We start from the raw sequence: 15,270 nt of genomic DNA on the forward strand, positions 1-15,270 counted from the left end.
ATCATCTGCTATCGGACTCATCCTCCTTCGCCCAAATTACCATCACGGGAAAGAAAAGTCGAATGGGAAGCACTGTTAGGTACTGCAGCACATCCTTTCCATGAGAAGGACAGCGGCGGAACTATTTGGGAGGTGGAGGGTGGCGTGGTGGTGACGAGGAGCAACGGATGTTTAGTTCCTCATCCCACATTACATGTTTTAGGTATTTCCCCCTTGCCCCTCCTCCAGACACCACTGGACAGACGACTGACAGGAAACCAGAACTCTTTTAAGCAGACGCACCTCGCTTCGTAAGAAAGAGGGCCCCGCTGGAGTGGCGAAGGATTCCTGTTATTGCAGCTCGACAAGCTCTCCACAAATGATTAGGCTAAACGCATGCTGTTATATTAGGCGGGGGGGGGGGGGGGGCGTCTGCTCATCCTGGTTTCCTCGCTTCATACATGTCCGTCGAAGTTCCATTGCCCATGCATGGTTCCATATACTAAGCCGGTTAGAATAAATAGGCCCCCTTCTCCTACTGTCCGAGGTGAGGCCCTGGGTTGCATCCCCCTTAGCCCCCCCCCCCCCCTTAGTCCAGCGCTGGACCATACTCGACACCATGCGGCCAAGTGTTACCAAGGAAGGTAAGGTCGACATAGCCGCCTACCCACAAAGCACAGAAGAAACACTATGCCTGGAGTGCGTGCCATTAAAGACCAATAACGCACCCACGCCCGACGCTGCAATCTATGTTGACGCCATGAAGAAAACTGGCAGGGTGGCCACGAATGGGTTCGTACTCCGATTCGCTGGCACGTACTCGGCGAAACATTTTGCGCTGCTACTTAAGTCCATGCGAGATTGTTCGTTGACGACGTAGTCTCCAGAAGAGCGACAGCGTCTCAGTGGGGCCGTGCACGCCCAGAGTTTGTGCATGTTGTTGCAGGCTATTGTAAACCGTGCTTCGTTTGAAGCAGTGATTTTTGCACTCGCTGTTCGTGCCCACCTTTCTTTTTCTTGTAAAACACCAGTACGACACTTCTTTAAGAGGGGTGTAATGACGCAAAGCTTCATAATGGTTACTTTTCAATAGTCAAAGCTGCGGCATGGGGCTTTATCGCTTTGTTTGTAATGAATGACGCGGTCAGATTTATCTGCGATAATTGATCCAGGGTGGAGTCTATTCTCTATTTTTTGAAGACTCTTGCGCTTACTTTTCACGGTTTATCTAGCTGTATCTTAAGTTTGCCGTCATATTTAAATCGCGCATGGCGGAGACTGGCGAGTCCTCGACGACCGCCGAGGTCGCTTGTGACTATAGCTGCTTCCGAGTCATTCAGAGTACAATACCTCTAACTACTTGACGTACGTCAATGCGGATTTAAAGAAAGCCTGATGAGACCTGATCATACTATTCACCTCAAAAATATGCTCGAGGAGTGTTTATACACAAGAAACATTGTATAGCTGTCTTCGATGTAGAGAAGGCCTACACAACCAAGTGTTCTGAATTCTCCGAACGTAACATATCTAGGCATCTTTGGCACAATCCTGAACCGCCCAAAGGACATCATATTGAGCTGTTTACTTTTGCGTATGTCTGCGGTAATTAATTTTTAAAAACTTCTCAAAGGAGTGTGGGTACCTAACGGGTATACTGACCTGATAGTGTAAAGGCTCGCGTGCTTTAGAAAATTCGAAGTTTTCTGGTTCGTCTGCATTGTGAACGAAATATTCCTGGAGAAGAAACCAGATGAGCCACCTAGGTAATGTGGCCTCGTGTCGTCATCACAACCTTTACTGGATTGTACGCAAACTGGCCACAGTTGGTGGCGGTGGTAACATTAATGATATGTCAATAGGGAATAGCAACCTAGGTCGCACAAGCCCAACTTGTGGCAGCACCTGCCTACGCAGAGCAGTGGTGCATAGCTTAACGGCTGCCGCACTGAGCTATGTGTGATGTGATGTCTCTCAGTGATTGTGAAGGTACATTCGAGAATGACCAATTCTGCATATGAAGGAAATAACTAAACCATTGTTGTTGGCGCAATGCACTTAAGGCAGAGCTGAATTGTCCTCTCCTTTTTTTAACACTAAACTCGATATTAAGAAAATAAAATTCATGCCTTGAGCAGTCTTAAGATTATTTGCGAATTCAGTCTACGTTGACGTTTTCTAGTAGAGTGCGTCTCCTTCAAGATGTTAAGCTGCGATATGCCAGTACAGCAGTGAGTTAATAAACTAGCCACAAGGGCAGGCAGAAATGGATTTGTTTCACTTTGTCCTCGCTTGTGTCTCCTCTGCACCAAAATGAACTACTATGACTTGAAAAAATAACGAAAAAACTTTTGAGCAAAACTTACTCTTTGTCACAGAAAAACACTCAGAATGTTGACTTCACTATATGTGGAGCTAGTCACATTTGGTTTTTATCTGGACCTTACACAGGAAAATAGTGTTTAATGATAATGGTTAAAGGTTGCTTGTAGGCCTGTAGATGCAATATTGTTCAATCACGTTGCTCGAGGACACTTCTAGAGAGGTGAATTTTTTATTAACAATTAATATTAAAGAGTGGTTAATGGGGGCCTGAGCAGCGCCAGCAGCGAAGACTCGGCCACATGAAATCAGGCAAACAGCGGGACGAGAGGCAAGAGCGTCAGTAGGCCGCCTGTAGAGCTTCGTTGTCTTTGACGTCAGCGATTGGTTGTCGTCTTCATTCCAACTGCACTGGCGGAAAGAGGGAGCCATACTGGCGAGGAGAGGACGAGGGGTTTGCAATATGGTTTGAGGCAGCCACGGCGGCGATGATTCGAAGAAGGTGTCCCGTTTCGATTATGTACAGGTGACGCGCCAAAATGCATTAAGGGCCGATGTGCTTAGCAGAACTTTAGGAAGCAGGCGAAATAAGAGGCCAGACTAATGATCCAGGGAAGATTAGAACAACAGGCATGCCTTTATCGGACTGCTGTCTGTGGGGGCTTTCATCTTCGGAGGAGATAGAGCGAGCCGGCTGGCGGCACTGTTCGGCATGGCGGGTGACTTCAGAAAGGGAGATTTATTCTGAGCTGTCGTTGTTGTAGAAGAGGATGGTGTCCAGAAGACAGGAAGGCTCACGCCGGTGTAGGAGAAAGAACAGGGACAAATTATTCGCTGCTTGAGATGCAGTGTTGTATGCCTAAGCATGTCACTAAGAGTCTGGATGAATCTTTCGGTGAGGCCGTCGGTTTATTGGTGATAATCAGTAGTGGAGCGGTGAATTATATGGCAGGCATCCACGAGCCCATGAAAAACTTCAGGAAAGAAAGCACGCCGACGATCTTAAGTTCCCCAGGAGCGCCGGGGCGATGGACGAAGTAATGAAGATTGCGACGTCGCGAGTAGTAGCCGCGAAAGTGTAGCGGTCTCAGCATGAAGAGTGAGGTGGTCCACAACGATAATGATTGATAGATTCCCGGCAGCCCTGAATGAATGTGGCCCATAAAGGCCGATGCCCACGCGGTCCGAAGGGATAGCCGGGCATAGTAGTAACTGTAACGGGCCGGTTTAGGGGCGTGGAGTCGTCTTGCGCTCCTTACAGGCAGTAGTACGTTAGCGAACATAACGACGAACAAAGTTGTACATTCCTTTCCAATAGGAGTGCTGACGGAGTCGCGCGTCTGTTTTCAGGAAGCCAGCGTGAGCGCTCTGATGATCGGCAAGATGATGTGCACAAATCTCGAAGCGAAGTTTTCGTGGAATCACCAAAAGCCACTTTTGGTCGTCCGCACTAGTTGCGTCTGTGGAGGACAGCGTCCCAGATCGTAAAATGGTAGCTTGGCAACGAAGGGCATGAGGGAAGCAAGCCGTATAGGGCGGATGAAGGACGTCAAGGAGGGATGACATCCATACATACTGGCGTTGTTCAGAGGGCATGTCCGTGGTAGTGAGCGCTGCGAGTAAGCAGTCAGATATTGGCGACGAGGGCACAGGAGATGGCAGTTGTCAGCGGGACTAGTGTTCCTGTATATGCTCCCGCAGGGAGCAGAGTTGCGCGATTGTTTTCCTCGCGCCGCTCTTGACGCCATTCGCCTAGCGGCCCTCATGTGATTCCGCTGACGACGTTAGTTCCATTTTGAAGTGGAGGAGCCGACTTTCCAGGCGCAACGCCGGCTCCTCGCCAGCCCCAGTACCCTCTCGGCTGCCGTCATGATCGGACGCTTCCGGTGCATTCGGCTGCGGTATGTTCCCACCTTTTCCGTGCGCTCCAGTTGTATATATTTTTATAGTGTGCAGTGACAGCAGCCTCCAACTATGACGGGGTGCAGTGCGCCAAACTGCAAGAACCGTACCGAAAGCGACAAAGCTTTTTACGCAGTGCCGTCCGGGCGGTCAGTCGTACGTCAGCGACTTTGCTGGCGTTTGCGTACGGGACGCGTGAAAGCAGCCCCGAAAGGAACTAGAATATGCGAGGTAAGTTGGAATATGCGAGGTATCTTCATTTTTCCTGCAACGCTACAAGTTCCAAATGAAAATGTTAACAAAGGTTCTGTTCCTAACCTGGCTGTACGTGACAGAGCATTTCTCATGTGCAGCCGCTGCCAGCATGTCTGCTTATTCTGCTGCTACGTCCAGCATTTTGCAGAAATGATTTGTTTTTGAAGTAAACAATGTTTCACAAGCAAACTGTGTGTGAAATTTTGTTCTAGTCCCAGTATACTACACAGAGGTGGGAGGCCAGTCTCTCTGCATGAGAACAAGTTTTGCCTAGGCTATTCAACTATTATATTTGTTAAGAATACCCTTAAGCTTCCACTGACAAGGATATTAACACTGGAGGAGAGGGGAACAAAAATAGTATGAAATACCTGAAAGCAAAATTGAATATTAAGATAATTATTTTTCCTTCAGTAAAAACATGGAGCAGTCCAAAACAAAGATACTTCAGAATGCAGCGAAGGTACATAAAATCCAAGTAGATCAAGAGAAAATGCAATAGTGCTTAGGGAAAAACGAACAAATAACAGCATCAGAAAGAGATACACATCACTTTTCGAGATCCTTGGAAGCTCGTACACTACAATTCAGCTGCAGTGATTTAAGGCAGGCTGCTCTAACTTTTGGATATTAGAGAAGTACGGCACGTGATGTGTTTGGCTTGAAAAGATGACCATGGCATAGGAAAAATGCAATGGAAGGCTAGAAGTCAGAGCTACAAATGATACGTATACGTATACTTGCGTGCAAAATGCATTGCTTTAGACTGCCCGCATTCACATCGTATGCAGCGTGGTTTCAAAAGCTTTGTGCAACATTGACGGTCGCAACCCTATAGAATAATGTATTTTAATGTGGTTCTGCAGGAAGATGCATTACTCCACTTCTCTTCATCGCACAAATCACGCAGGTTTTTCATTTCCAAGCATTTCTACGCCATTAATGTCCGTACTGAGAGCTATCGCTGTCATTCCGCAATCTCTCTGTCATGCTGTATGATATTTTCGGCAAGTCAGATTATTTTTCGACGTTTCTTTCAACAAAGTATGATGGGCTTAGCATCGATCTCTGAGCACTGAGACAGTAAAAGGAATAAAGGATGCCCGCAATCGAACGCCGTTTGTAAGTTTTTCAAAAAAAAAGCGAACTGCTCTACAACGCCAGCCCCGTCATGATCCCAGCGCCTGTGCGCACGAGGAGCTGCTTTCCCGCACAGCTTGGAACAAAATGGCGGACCTTCGCGCAAATATTCTCCCTGCGGGAGCATATACGGGAACACTAAGCGGGACAAGGCATCAGCGCCAGACTGCCTGTGGCCGGATCGGTAAACGATACTAACATCGAATTCTTTAAGGCAGAGCGCTTATCGTCTAAGGCTTCCCGAGAGATCTTTCGGTGAGGCCAACTAGCACAGTGCATGGTGAATAGTGAAGACGGTGAAGGCGTGGCCATATAAGTATAGACAGAATTTCGTCAAAGCCCACACGATGGCGAGGCACCCCTTTTCCGTCGCGGTGGAAATTGAAAATGACACTTGGTTTTGGGGGAAAGGAAATGGCGCAGTATCTGTCTCACATATCGGCGGACACCTGAACTGTGCCGTAAGGGAAGGGATGGAGGAGGAAGGGTAAGAAGACAGGAAGAAAGAGGTTCTACAGGGGCTTCCGGAATGATTTCGACTGCCTGGAGATCTTTAATGTGCACTGATGCCGCACAACTCACGGACTCCTTCCTTAGCGTCTCATCTCATTCGAAACGCGGCCGCCGCGGTGGGGTTCGAACCCGGGAAGAAGCGGGCGCGTTTGTGCAGTTCCGTCAGGGTGTAGTTAGACTCAGCTTTGGTGAGAGCGCGGCTGGTGTACGCAACGACGCATTCAGGAAGTCCGGGCATGCGCTGTGCAAAGACTGCACCGAGGCCGATTCCGTTTAAGTCGGTTTTTACCTCTGGAGGCGAATTGGGGACGTAATGTCGAGCGCCAAGCGGTGTAGTTAGAAGACGACGGAGCGTAGCAAAATCACCATCGCAGGCCGAGCCACACACAGGCAGATAAACGGGAAGATTCAGGAGTTTCGTAAGGGGTGCGACGATTGAGGCGAAATTGCTAAAGAAGCGGCGAAAAGATGATCATTCACCATCAATGCGGCGGAGCGCTTTCGTAGAGGCTGGTTTACGGCAGTCATACACCATGCTAAGTTTGTCAGAATTTGGCAGAATGCAGTCTTTGAAGACGAGATGGCCGAGGATTATCAACTTCCTGGACCCAAATTGACATATTTCTTGAAATTAGGTTGCAGCACTTGTGAGGCAGCTAAGTACCTGGCGAAAGCGCTCGTGGTGTGTCAGAAAATTGGGCGAAAACATTTAGCATCACTAAACATCATACAAATGTTCCACTTGAGGGCGCACGCGATGTTGTCCGTCATTCGCTCAAACGTGGCGTTAGCGTTGCAGAAGCCAAATGACATCACGGTGAATCCATAGAGGCTGTCGGGCATGACGAAAGCAGTTTTTGAGTGGTCGGACTCGGCCATCGGGATTTCCGAATAGCTGGAACACAGATCCAGAGAGGAGAAGAACTCTGTGCCTTGGAAGAAGTCAACGGCGTCATCAGTACGAGGTAGCGGGTATACGTCCTTCCGCGTAATTTTATTCAGCCTACGACAGCCAACGCGAACTCGAATCGAGCCATCCTCCATTTTCAGTGTCACGTCAGGCGTCGAAGCGTGTCGTCGACTTGCTCAGTGATGACTTGGCGCTCTGGGGGCGGCACAAGGTTGGGGCGCTGGAGAAGAGCAGCATGGGTACAGGTGTCGATATGATGGATGCCAGTGATCGCACGGCTCAAGGAAGTTGTTTGATGATCAAAGGAAGAGCAGAACTGGTTGAGCAATGCAAAGAGCTGCGCGCGGTTAGCCGTGTCGATGTCGCGGTCACTGGAGCGGTCGAAGATGTCCAAGGACAGCGCGTGGCCCCGGAGCGGCGCTACGCAGAGTGAAGGCAGCGATGTAGCACCATGGGAAGCCACATTATCCTCAAAGAAGATAAGAATTCCACTGGTTCAAAATTGCCGAGGTACTCTCCAAGAAGCGAGGCGAACGTAGAAGAGAAAGCGTTCGAGACGAGGATTTCGGTAGCACCATATTTAATGCCGACGACGGCGAAGGGAAGAGGGACGTTTCGGCTAAGGCAAAGACAGGGGAAGGCGAAAAGAGAAAGACAGGGGAAGGCGAAAAGAAAACGGTGGCGTCAGAAAGTGACGTGGCGCTCATAGGGACGAGCACAGCACTGTCAGGGAGAGTGTTGATGTCCTCGGCGACAGGAAGGTTGGCATTGAGGCAAAACACAGGCTCGTCGAATGGCGCATCGCACACCTTAGAGAAGACGACGTGGGAGGGATAAAAAAATCCCATCCACGGATAACTTCATGGGAGCTTGACCGGAGGAATGAAATTTCAACAGCGTCTAAAACACCTGAGATGAAGACTCGCGCTGTGAAAGCGGCAGAAGGAATTACGGGCTCGGCGCTAGCAGTACGAAGGGATAGAACCGAAGGTAGGGTACTAACTTTGCGGAGCGAACGGCACAATTTTTGTTAACAGAAATTGACGCACCGGAGCAGGGGCAGGCGGCATGGTAATGGTAGGTAAGTAGCTCCGGGGTGTCGCAAAAGGGCTGGGCCGTAAGATGGCCGACATGGCGAGTCAAGGCACCCGGCCGGTTAAAACCAGGCAGTGCATCGGCAGCCTCTTGAGTGATGCTATGCCGAAGCTCAAAGGAAAGAACGTGGCTGAAGGGGTCGTGCCGGACAGTACTGAAAGCTGGCGGTCGACCTCATCCCGCACGAAGCCTTTAATGCGAAAGAGCTAGTCATTGCCTACGGCCAGGCCGGAGATGGACTCGACAGGCGCGGGAGAGCGACGAGCGCAAAGGCGTTTTCATGCGTAGCTCGTCGATGCTGTGGCATACATTGTATGCCAAGGTGACGGTGGTGGGTCTTTGGCCAACAGCATATGGAAAGCATCGTCGTCTATCCGTTTCATCATATGTTTGATCTTCTCAGCCTCTGTCAAAGAGACGAGTCAAAATGTTTGCAAAGGTCAACCAGATTTTCAATGCAGCTGGTGAAACTTTCATCTGTATTCTGGGCGCGGATGCGCAAACCATGCTAAGCGCAGAACTTTCGCAAAGCAGGACGACATAAGACCTCCGTAATCGTGGTTTTAAAAACTGTCCAAATTGGAATGCCAGTCTCGTGATAGCGAAACCAGAGGTTCATGACATCGTTCGGGTAAAAGATCCCATTGTTCAGCTATATGCGGTCGTCCCAGCTGTTATTTCGGCTTACCCGTTCGTACGAGGGCAGCCAGTCTTCCACGTCCTGCTCGCTGTGCCCGCTAAAAACAGCGGGGTCCCGCTGCCGAATGACACCGGTGCAAGTGACTGGCTGCGATGGGGCTGTTGACTACCCTGGGTCGTCATCATTGGGATCGTGTGGCTGCGGAGGTCCACGGTGACAGTGTCCAATCAAGTCGGACACCGCAACCCCCAACACTTGGAGAGTGGTTTATAGGGATGTGAGACGCTCAGGCAACGAATACTGCCACACGTAATTGAAAAAAGTGGGGCGAGAGGCGAATTTATAAAAAGAGCATTTCTTAGCATATGCCCCAGAAGGCCGCTTCCAGAGCTTCGTCCTCTTTGGCGCCGGCGCTTGGTCGTCATCTTCATTCCAATACAAAGCAAGGTACAAGCAAGAAGAAAAGCTATTTACATTTGAATGACTCGTAGGTTTACCTGACCAATCCAGCCCACGGTACTACCGAAATAGCTGGTTTTAAACCCTATGTCCCGCACTCGGTGGTAACAGTGACCAATTCGACATCTTCACAAACACGCACCCGAATATTGTTGGGGAAAGGAAAATATCACCAATCAATGATTTGGAAAAGAAAACACAGTCATTCGTTGGGGAACGAAGATAACTCAACTCTGCCAACACTGTACAGGTATGTAAACTTTCCACCACCGAGATTTCTCAGAGAGAGAGAGCAAACCTTTATTAAGAAAAAAAGCAGCCACCGCCTGGAAGACGCTCAAGTAACGAGCTTTACCTGTTTGGTTTACTAGATGAAGAAAGCGAAGAATAACGCGCCGCTCGTCACGAGACACGGAATGTAATACGCTTTGAAACGTGGTGGATTGCCACTATGTTACGCGTGCACGCACGCCGCCTAGCGGAACGATCGCCGCCCAACTCCATCTATATAGAGAATTTACGATGCACGTTTACCCATTGTCGAGTTGAACCTCCTCAAGATACGTCCCAAACAGAATTTGCTCGTTTGGGGGGTCAAGGTGGGCCTAGAATTCGGCTTGCGGTGCGATATGGTAACGTATCAAATCGTAATTGCTTGTATACAATGCTTACCTATTATTTAATGGTGGTTTTACTTCTTTACCATAACCCATAGGGCTTTATTTGTCTCACAAATTCGGTAGACACTGCCCCGGATGGGGGCCCGCTGTAATCGGAGTATATATAGCGGAACGAATGTATGCATGTACAGCGGTCCCGAAACGGGACACTTTTCCCACCTGTTTCAGGATATATTTTGGTGACAGGGGAAGGGATGAGAGGGCCCAACCAATTTTTATGGCTGCTATCTTGGATTCGAAAAACCGAAACTCTGCCGCCATTTCGACCCTTGACGTCATACTCACATAGTTCTACCTCTTTCCACCATGTTGGACCGGGACCTCATCATTAGCGCTCCGCAAGTGGTTGTTTTTACAATGCTATTGTAGATGGCGCTACAAGTCTCAGTGCGATAAAGCCCCTTGATAATAGGCAAAAACCGCCATCTATTGATCTTTGCCGCAGCCGCGCGACCTCCTCGCTTTATCCTTGCCCCTTTCGTTCCCCTTCCCTGAGGGCCGGCTCTCCGCCCGATTTCCTGCGCTACGATTGGTCTCCCTGCCGTTGCCCTTGGAAACGCGTCGGTCCGGCTTTTTGCTTGTGTTTTTCTTTTTCCTTCACGCCATTTTTCTCCTAGGCTCGGCGAGCGGATATTACGCGAATATTGCAACGTGCAAGCGCTATGCCGTGCTGTTGCGCGTACAACTGCAGCAAGCGGCCTGAAGATGGTTATGCGGTATTCATGATACCTCAAGGCAAGCCTGACGGCTTCCGCAAGAAGCAGTGGCTTCACAATATTGGCCGAAAGAACTTTATTCCTACAAAGAACAGCGTTGTTTGCGAGGTAAGGCGCCTTTCTCACTGCCCGTAATAACGCGTCACCTGACGCTGCTTTTTCTATTCTGCCTCTTTGCTCCTTAATATTTTTGCTGCGGCAACTTGTTCGCTCCATGAAAAAGAGGTTGTCCTCTGCACCATGCTGAATATTCTGTGGGGCTCCATCATTTCATACGTTGCCGACTTCTGTGCAGTCAGAAATACGGCACTATAGTCTGCTTTCTGCTGTCAGCGATATGTGGGAAGGTACAGTCTCCTGATTGCATTTGTCGCGATTTTGCTTGGATCCCTGTCCTTTACTAAATACCGAAATTGTGGCTCGCCGAGGAGCTAGTCTGTTCAGCTTGTACTAGTGTTCGTAGGTTACTTAGGAACAATTATTACTGGCCCTGAAAAACTCATTGGCAAGTAAACCCGCGGTGTTGCGGGTAATGAGTGCTAGCGAGTTCGCACTGCGTTTTTTTTTTAATTCTTGAATGTGGCTTGCCATGCTTCCACGCATGAGGGGGTTAACAGGTATGGCTTGGTTTTATCAGGGATACGGCCAATTTGCAGGGGGTATTCACATGATCAAACACGCTTCACTTTGATCGTGACTACTAAACGTTGGCCAGGAACATTCGCTTTGAAAGCTGGAGCTCTAAAACCGCAATTCCGCGTTTTCTTTTTCTGCGGGAAACCTTTTCCCGTCGATGTAAAATCAGCTGCAATCATCGCGCCAATTTGCTGTATTTAGGAAACTCAAACAATCAATAATGATTGTGGTTATGGCGTAAAAATAGGGGAACATTTTGCGAGCAACAATTCTTATCATTGTAGCATATTAGTTATTTCAATGGTATGCAAGAAGATATTTTTTCATCTTGCCTGAGTGGTTAACCCGTCGCTCTATGTTCTAGCTAAATTTCACTGAAGACCAGTTTGAGCAACGAATATTACTCTAACTTGGGAAAAAAAAAGAGGGGCCCAACGCAGTTCCGACAATTTTCCCTCACCGACCTGTCCCGAAGCAAAGGAAGCCTCCTCGACAGAGACATGAACCTCCCGCTGACAGCAGTAAGTTATTTTTGTGGCTTGCTGTTTTCCAATCTCCATTTATGAAAAAAAAGAAAGTATAAGAAATTAAAGTAAATGTTCAGATGACTCGTCAGATGTTATAATAGAGATAAGACTGACAATGTAGCTCAATGAAAATTGAGGTATATCAGTGGGTCACGTGACGGCATCAGATTATATAGTGATGGTTATGAATAGCGATAGCTAATCATGGTGACTGTTATGAATATTAATAGTAAATGATAGTAAGAGGCCCGGATAGCGATGTGATAGTGTTCGTTGCTGATAGTGACGGTTATGATAGATCACTTGACGGAATTACAGTAGATAGTGATAGATAGGGATAGCGATAGTTAATGATGTGGCAGTTATGCTCTTGCATTTCCGCACGTTGGAGACTTAAGTGCACCCTTTAATTTTTTTGTTGCGTTCAATGAAATTACTCTCTTTTGCATAGCGCATGAGGCCACCGCATGCTTGCCCCATCACTGCAGTACGTCGGCAATAGGGCCCGCCACTTCTCCTAGTGTACCTTGCTGTAAGCTGCTGTCTCCTTAAGCACACACGAAGTCAGTGAGTGGCCGCGTACTCATGCAGCTGTTTAATTTCTCCATCAGCACCATCTAAAGACTGCCGTGGCGAACCTGGTGCGAGCCACGAACCAGCTGTCATCAATGGTAAATTATACATTTTATTTATTTCGTTGTTGAATTTTTGACACTGTGATCTTTTACACAGCGGAGGAGGCCACCGCATGCTTGCCCCAGCGTTGCAGTGCGTCGACAATAGGGCCCACCACTTCTCCCAGTGCACCCTCCTGTAAGCTGCTGTCTCTTTAAGCACACACGAACTCAGTGAGTGGCCGCGTACTCATACAATTACTTAATTCCTCTTTCAGCACCATCTCAAGACTGCCGTGACGAACCTGTTCCTTGCCCCGAAGCGGTTTTGCCCAATGGTAAATGGCCCGTTTTATGTATTATGTTGCGGCAGCCAACGATACAGTGCTCTCTAACGCAGTTTCTGCTACCACCAGACCTTTCTTTCGTACTTAGTCACAAAAAGGGGGCTTTCCGCGTCTGTTTGTAAATTCGCACGCGATGTTTCTCGTTCTTCAGTGTACGCTTGAACTACACGTACATTACAGATACGAATTTTTTTTTTTCAGCATCGCACCAGGCACTCTTGGAACGAATATAAGAATTGGAGCACAATCAAAAGGACACAAATAGGAAATTACGAGCTGCAAGAAAAATATACTTGAAGAGCGAGGCGCAAAAGGAACAGCTGAAGAAAAAGCTCAAACATCTTTTCAATGATGATCAGATTTCGTCATTGGAGCGGCTGTCAAATCAGGGATTGCGGTGGGAAGCTGACAGACTTGTGAAATCACTGAGGTTGCGGCTGGCATGTGGAACGCGGGGCTACAGTGTCCTAAGGGAATATGGTTACCCTTTGCCCTCAGAACGAACCCTGCAAAGGCACATCGAACATGCAAAGTTTCGACCCGGACTTCTTACTGATATTTTGGAACCCCTCAAGATCAAGATAAATAGTTACCATATGCCAAGCCAGTTATACTGTGAGCTCAATTGCCTAGTATCAGGTCGCTTTGCGTAGTTGATTTTAACGGTTTTACCTTTCTTTTCATTGTTACGAAACTAATATGCTGAACAGTTATACCTATATGTTTGGCTGCGTTTCTGCTTTTTTTTAGTGGTGTTTCCTGCGCGTCTTAAATCTGTATGTTTACTTAACACATTAATACTATCGCGAGCTTACTTTCAGTCATTCTTAACATCGATTTGCATTCTACAGGTGAATCTCATGAAGCCGGAGGAACGCCACGCCATTTTGATGATAGACGAGATGCAGATCACGTCGGGTCTCGTATATGATCATTCATGCTGGGAAGTTTTGGGCGCACCCACACTGCCTTTGTCCAATGGTTCGCTTCCTGATGACTGCTTAGCCACACACGCTTTGGTATTTATGCTGGGAGGTCTTTCCACCAGATGGAAGCAAACCATCGGATATCAACTAACCGGCAACTCTATCCATACTGCCAGCTTTAAAGCTCATTTAGTTGACCTAATTACCGCCTGCGAGTCCTTCGGAATCAATATTCGTGTTGTTGTTTCTGACATGGGCACTGCGAATCAGGCACTTTGGAAGTTCTTTGGAATCACCGTAGGAAAGCACAGCAGGCCGCGAACCAGTTGCCCTCACCCCTGTGATCCACAGAGAAAGCTTTGGTTTATGGCTGACGTACCACACTTGTTGAAAAATCTAAGAAATCATTTGACAAAAGGCCAGCTCATTTACCTTCCCGACGAAATTGTGAAGAAAGACGATTTGCCGACAAACTGCGTGAACGTCGAGTTTATAAAGGCTCTAGTGAGGCATGACGAAAAGGATGACATCAAGCTCGCGCCGCACTTGAACGCGTCTGTTCTTGACCCGAATCATTATGATAAAATGAAAGTAGGCCCGGCTTTTTCTCTTTTTCTTAACGACACGGCTTCTGGCTTGCGTCTGCTTGAGGAAAAGACAAAAATTCCCAGAAATGTGCGTACTACCGCGTGGTTCATAGAAACAATATTTAGGTGGTTTCGCCTGATGACCTCACGAACGACAAACCTCGCTTTCAGCCATGCGGTTGAGGAGGCTTATCATGACAGTGTAGCATTTTTGCATGCGACAGCCGAAATGTTCTCTAAAATTGTTATTGGCAACCAAAACAAAGCGGTTTGGAAGCCTGTACAAACAGGCATCATTTTAGCCACAAGAACATCTCTGGAAGTCCAAGATGTTCTTCTCAGCAAATACATCTTTCAGTACGTCTTCCTAAGCAGATTAAGCCAAGATGGTCTCGATAATGTGTTTTCCACTCTGCGTGCGACAAATGCTGTCCCGCGACTGTATGAATTTAAATGCAGCTTGAGGAGCGCAACTATAGCGCAATTCCTCAAGCCCAGCAAGCATGGTAGCGGTTTTGCTGAAGAGGAGGGCTATTTGTTGATGAATTTGCGGGACACAAGTGAGGCAAAAATCACGACAAGCAACATTCAAGCCCCAGAAGACCTTGTAGATTTAAGTCCTGAAGTAGAGGAATCGATTGCCTACCTTGCGGGTTACGTTGTCTCCAGGCTCACAAAGCGGATACAGTGTGAATATTGTCATAATTCACTGGTTGACAATGGCATACCTTCAAAGTTGATAGAATTCAAAAATTTTTCTGAGCACCGTCAGTCTCTGACTACTCCGTCTCAAGGCGTGATTGAGGTCATCAAAGTTGCTGAAAACTTCTTCCGCAACAATAAAGTGTAAATGTGGCCGAGGTGCAGCAAAGCATTACTCGAAACATTTCAGGGCAAACATGCTTTCCTTCTTGTCACAACGTGATTCCTAATATTGTGCAGATATTCTGCAATCTGCGAATGCAGATTCTTGTGAAAACTGAAGCGTCAAAAAGATTTTCTGTGGCTGAAAGTGCGAGATG

General features: G+C 47.8%; 2 long non-coding RNA genes across 2 annotated transcripts in view; both read left to right on the forward strand.

Annotated features, from left to right (window-relative positions):
• The window catches only part of LOC144106681 (uncharacterized), an 89,303-nt gene that overhangs the window by 44,874 nt on the left and 29,159 nt on the right, over positions 1–15,270 (forward strand). The window lies entirely within an intron of this gene.
• Positions 12,368–13,049, forward strand: LOC144106842 (uncharacterized). Its single transcript, XR_013309134.1, has 4 exons — positions 12,368–12,445; positions 12,507–12,587; positions 12,667–12,726; positions 12,937–13,049. It is a non-coding gene; the product is annotated as an uncharacterized LOC144106842 (long non-coding RNA).

Source organism: Amblyomma americanum, chromosome 10 (assembly GCF_052857255.1).
Source record: "Amblyomma americanum isolate KBUSLIRL-KWMA chromosome 10, ASM5285725v1, whole genome shotgun sequence".
In the NCBI taxonomy this organism is placed as follows: Eukaryota; Metazoa; Arthropoda; class Arachnida; order Ixodida; family Ixodidae; genus Amblyomma; species Amblyomma americanum.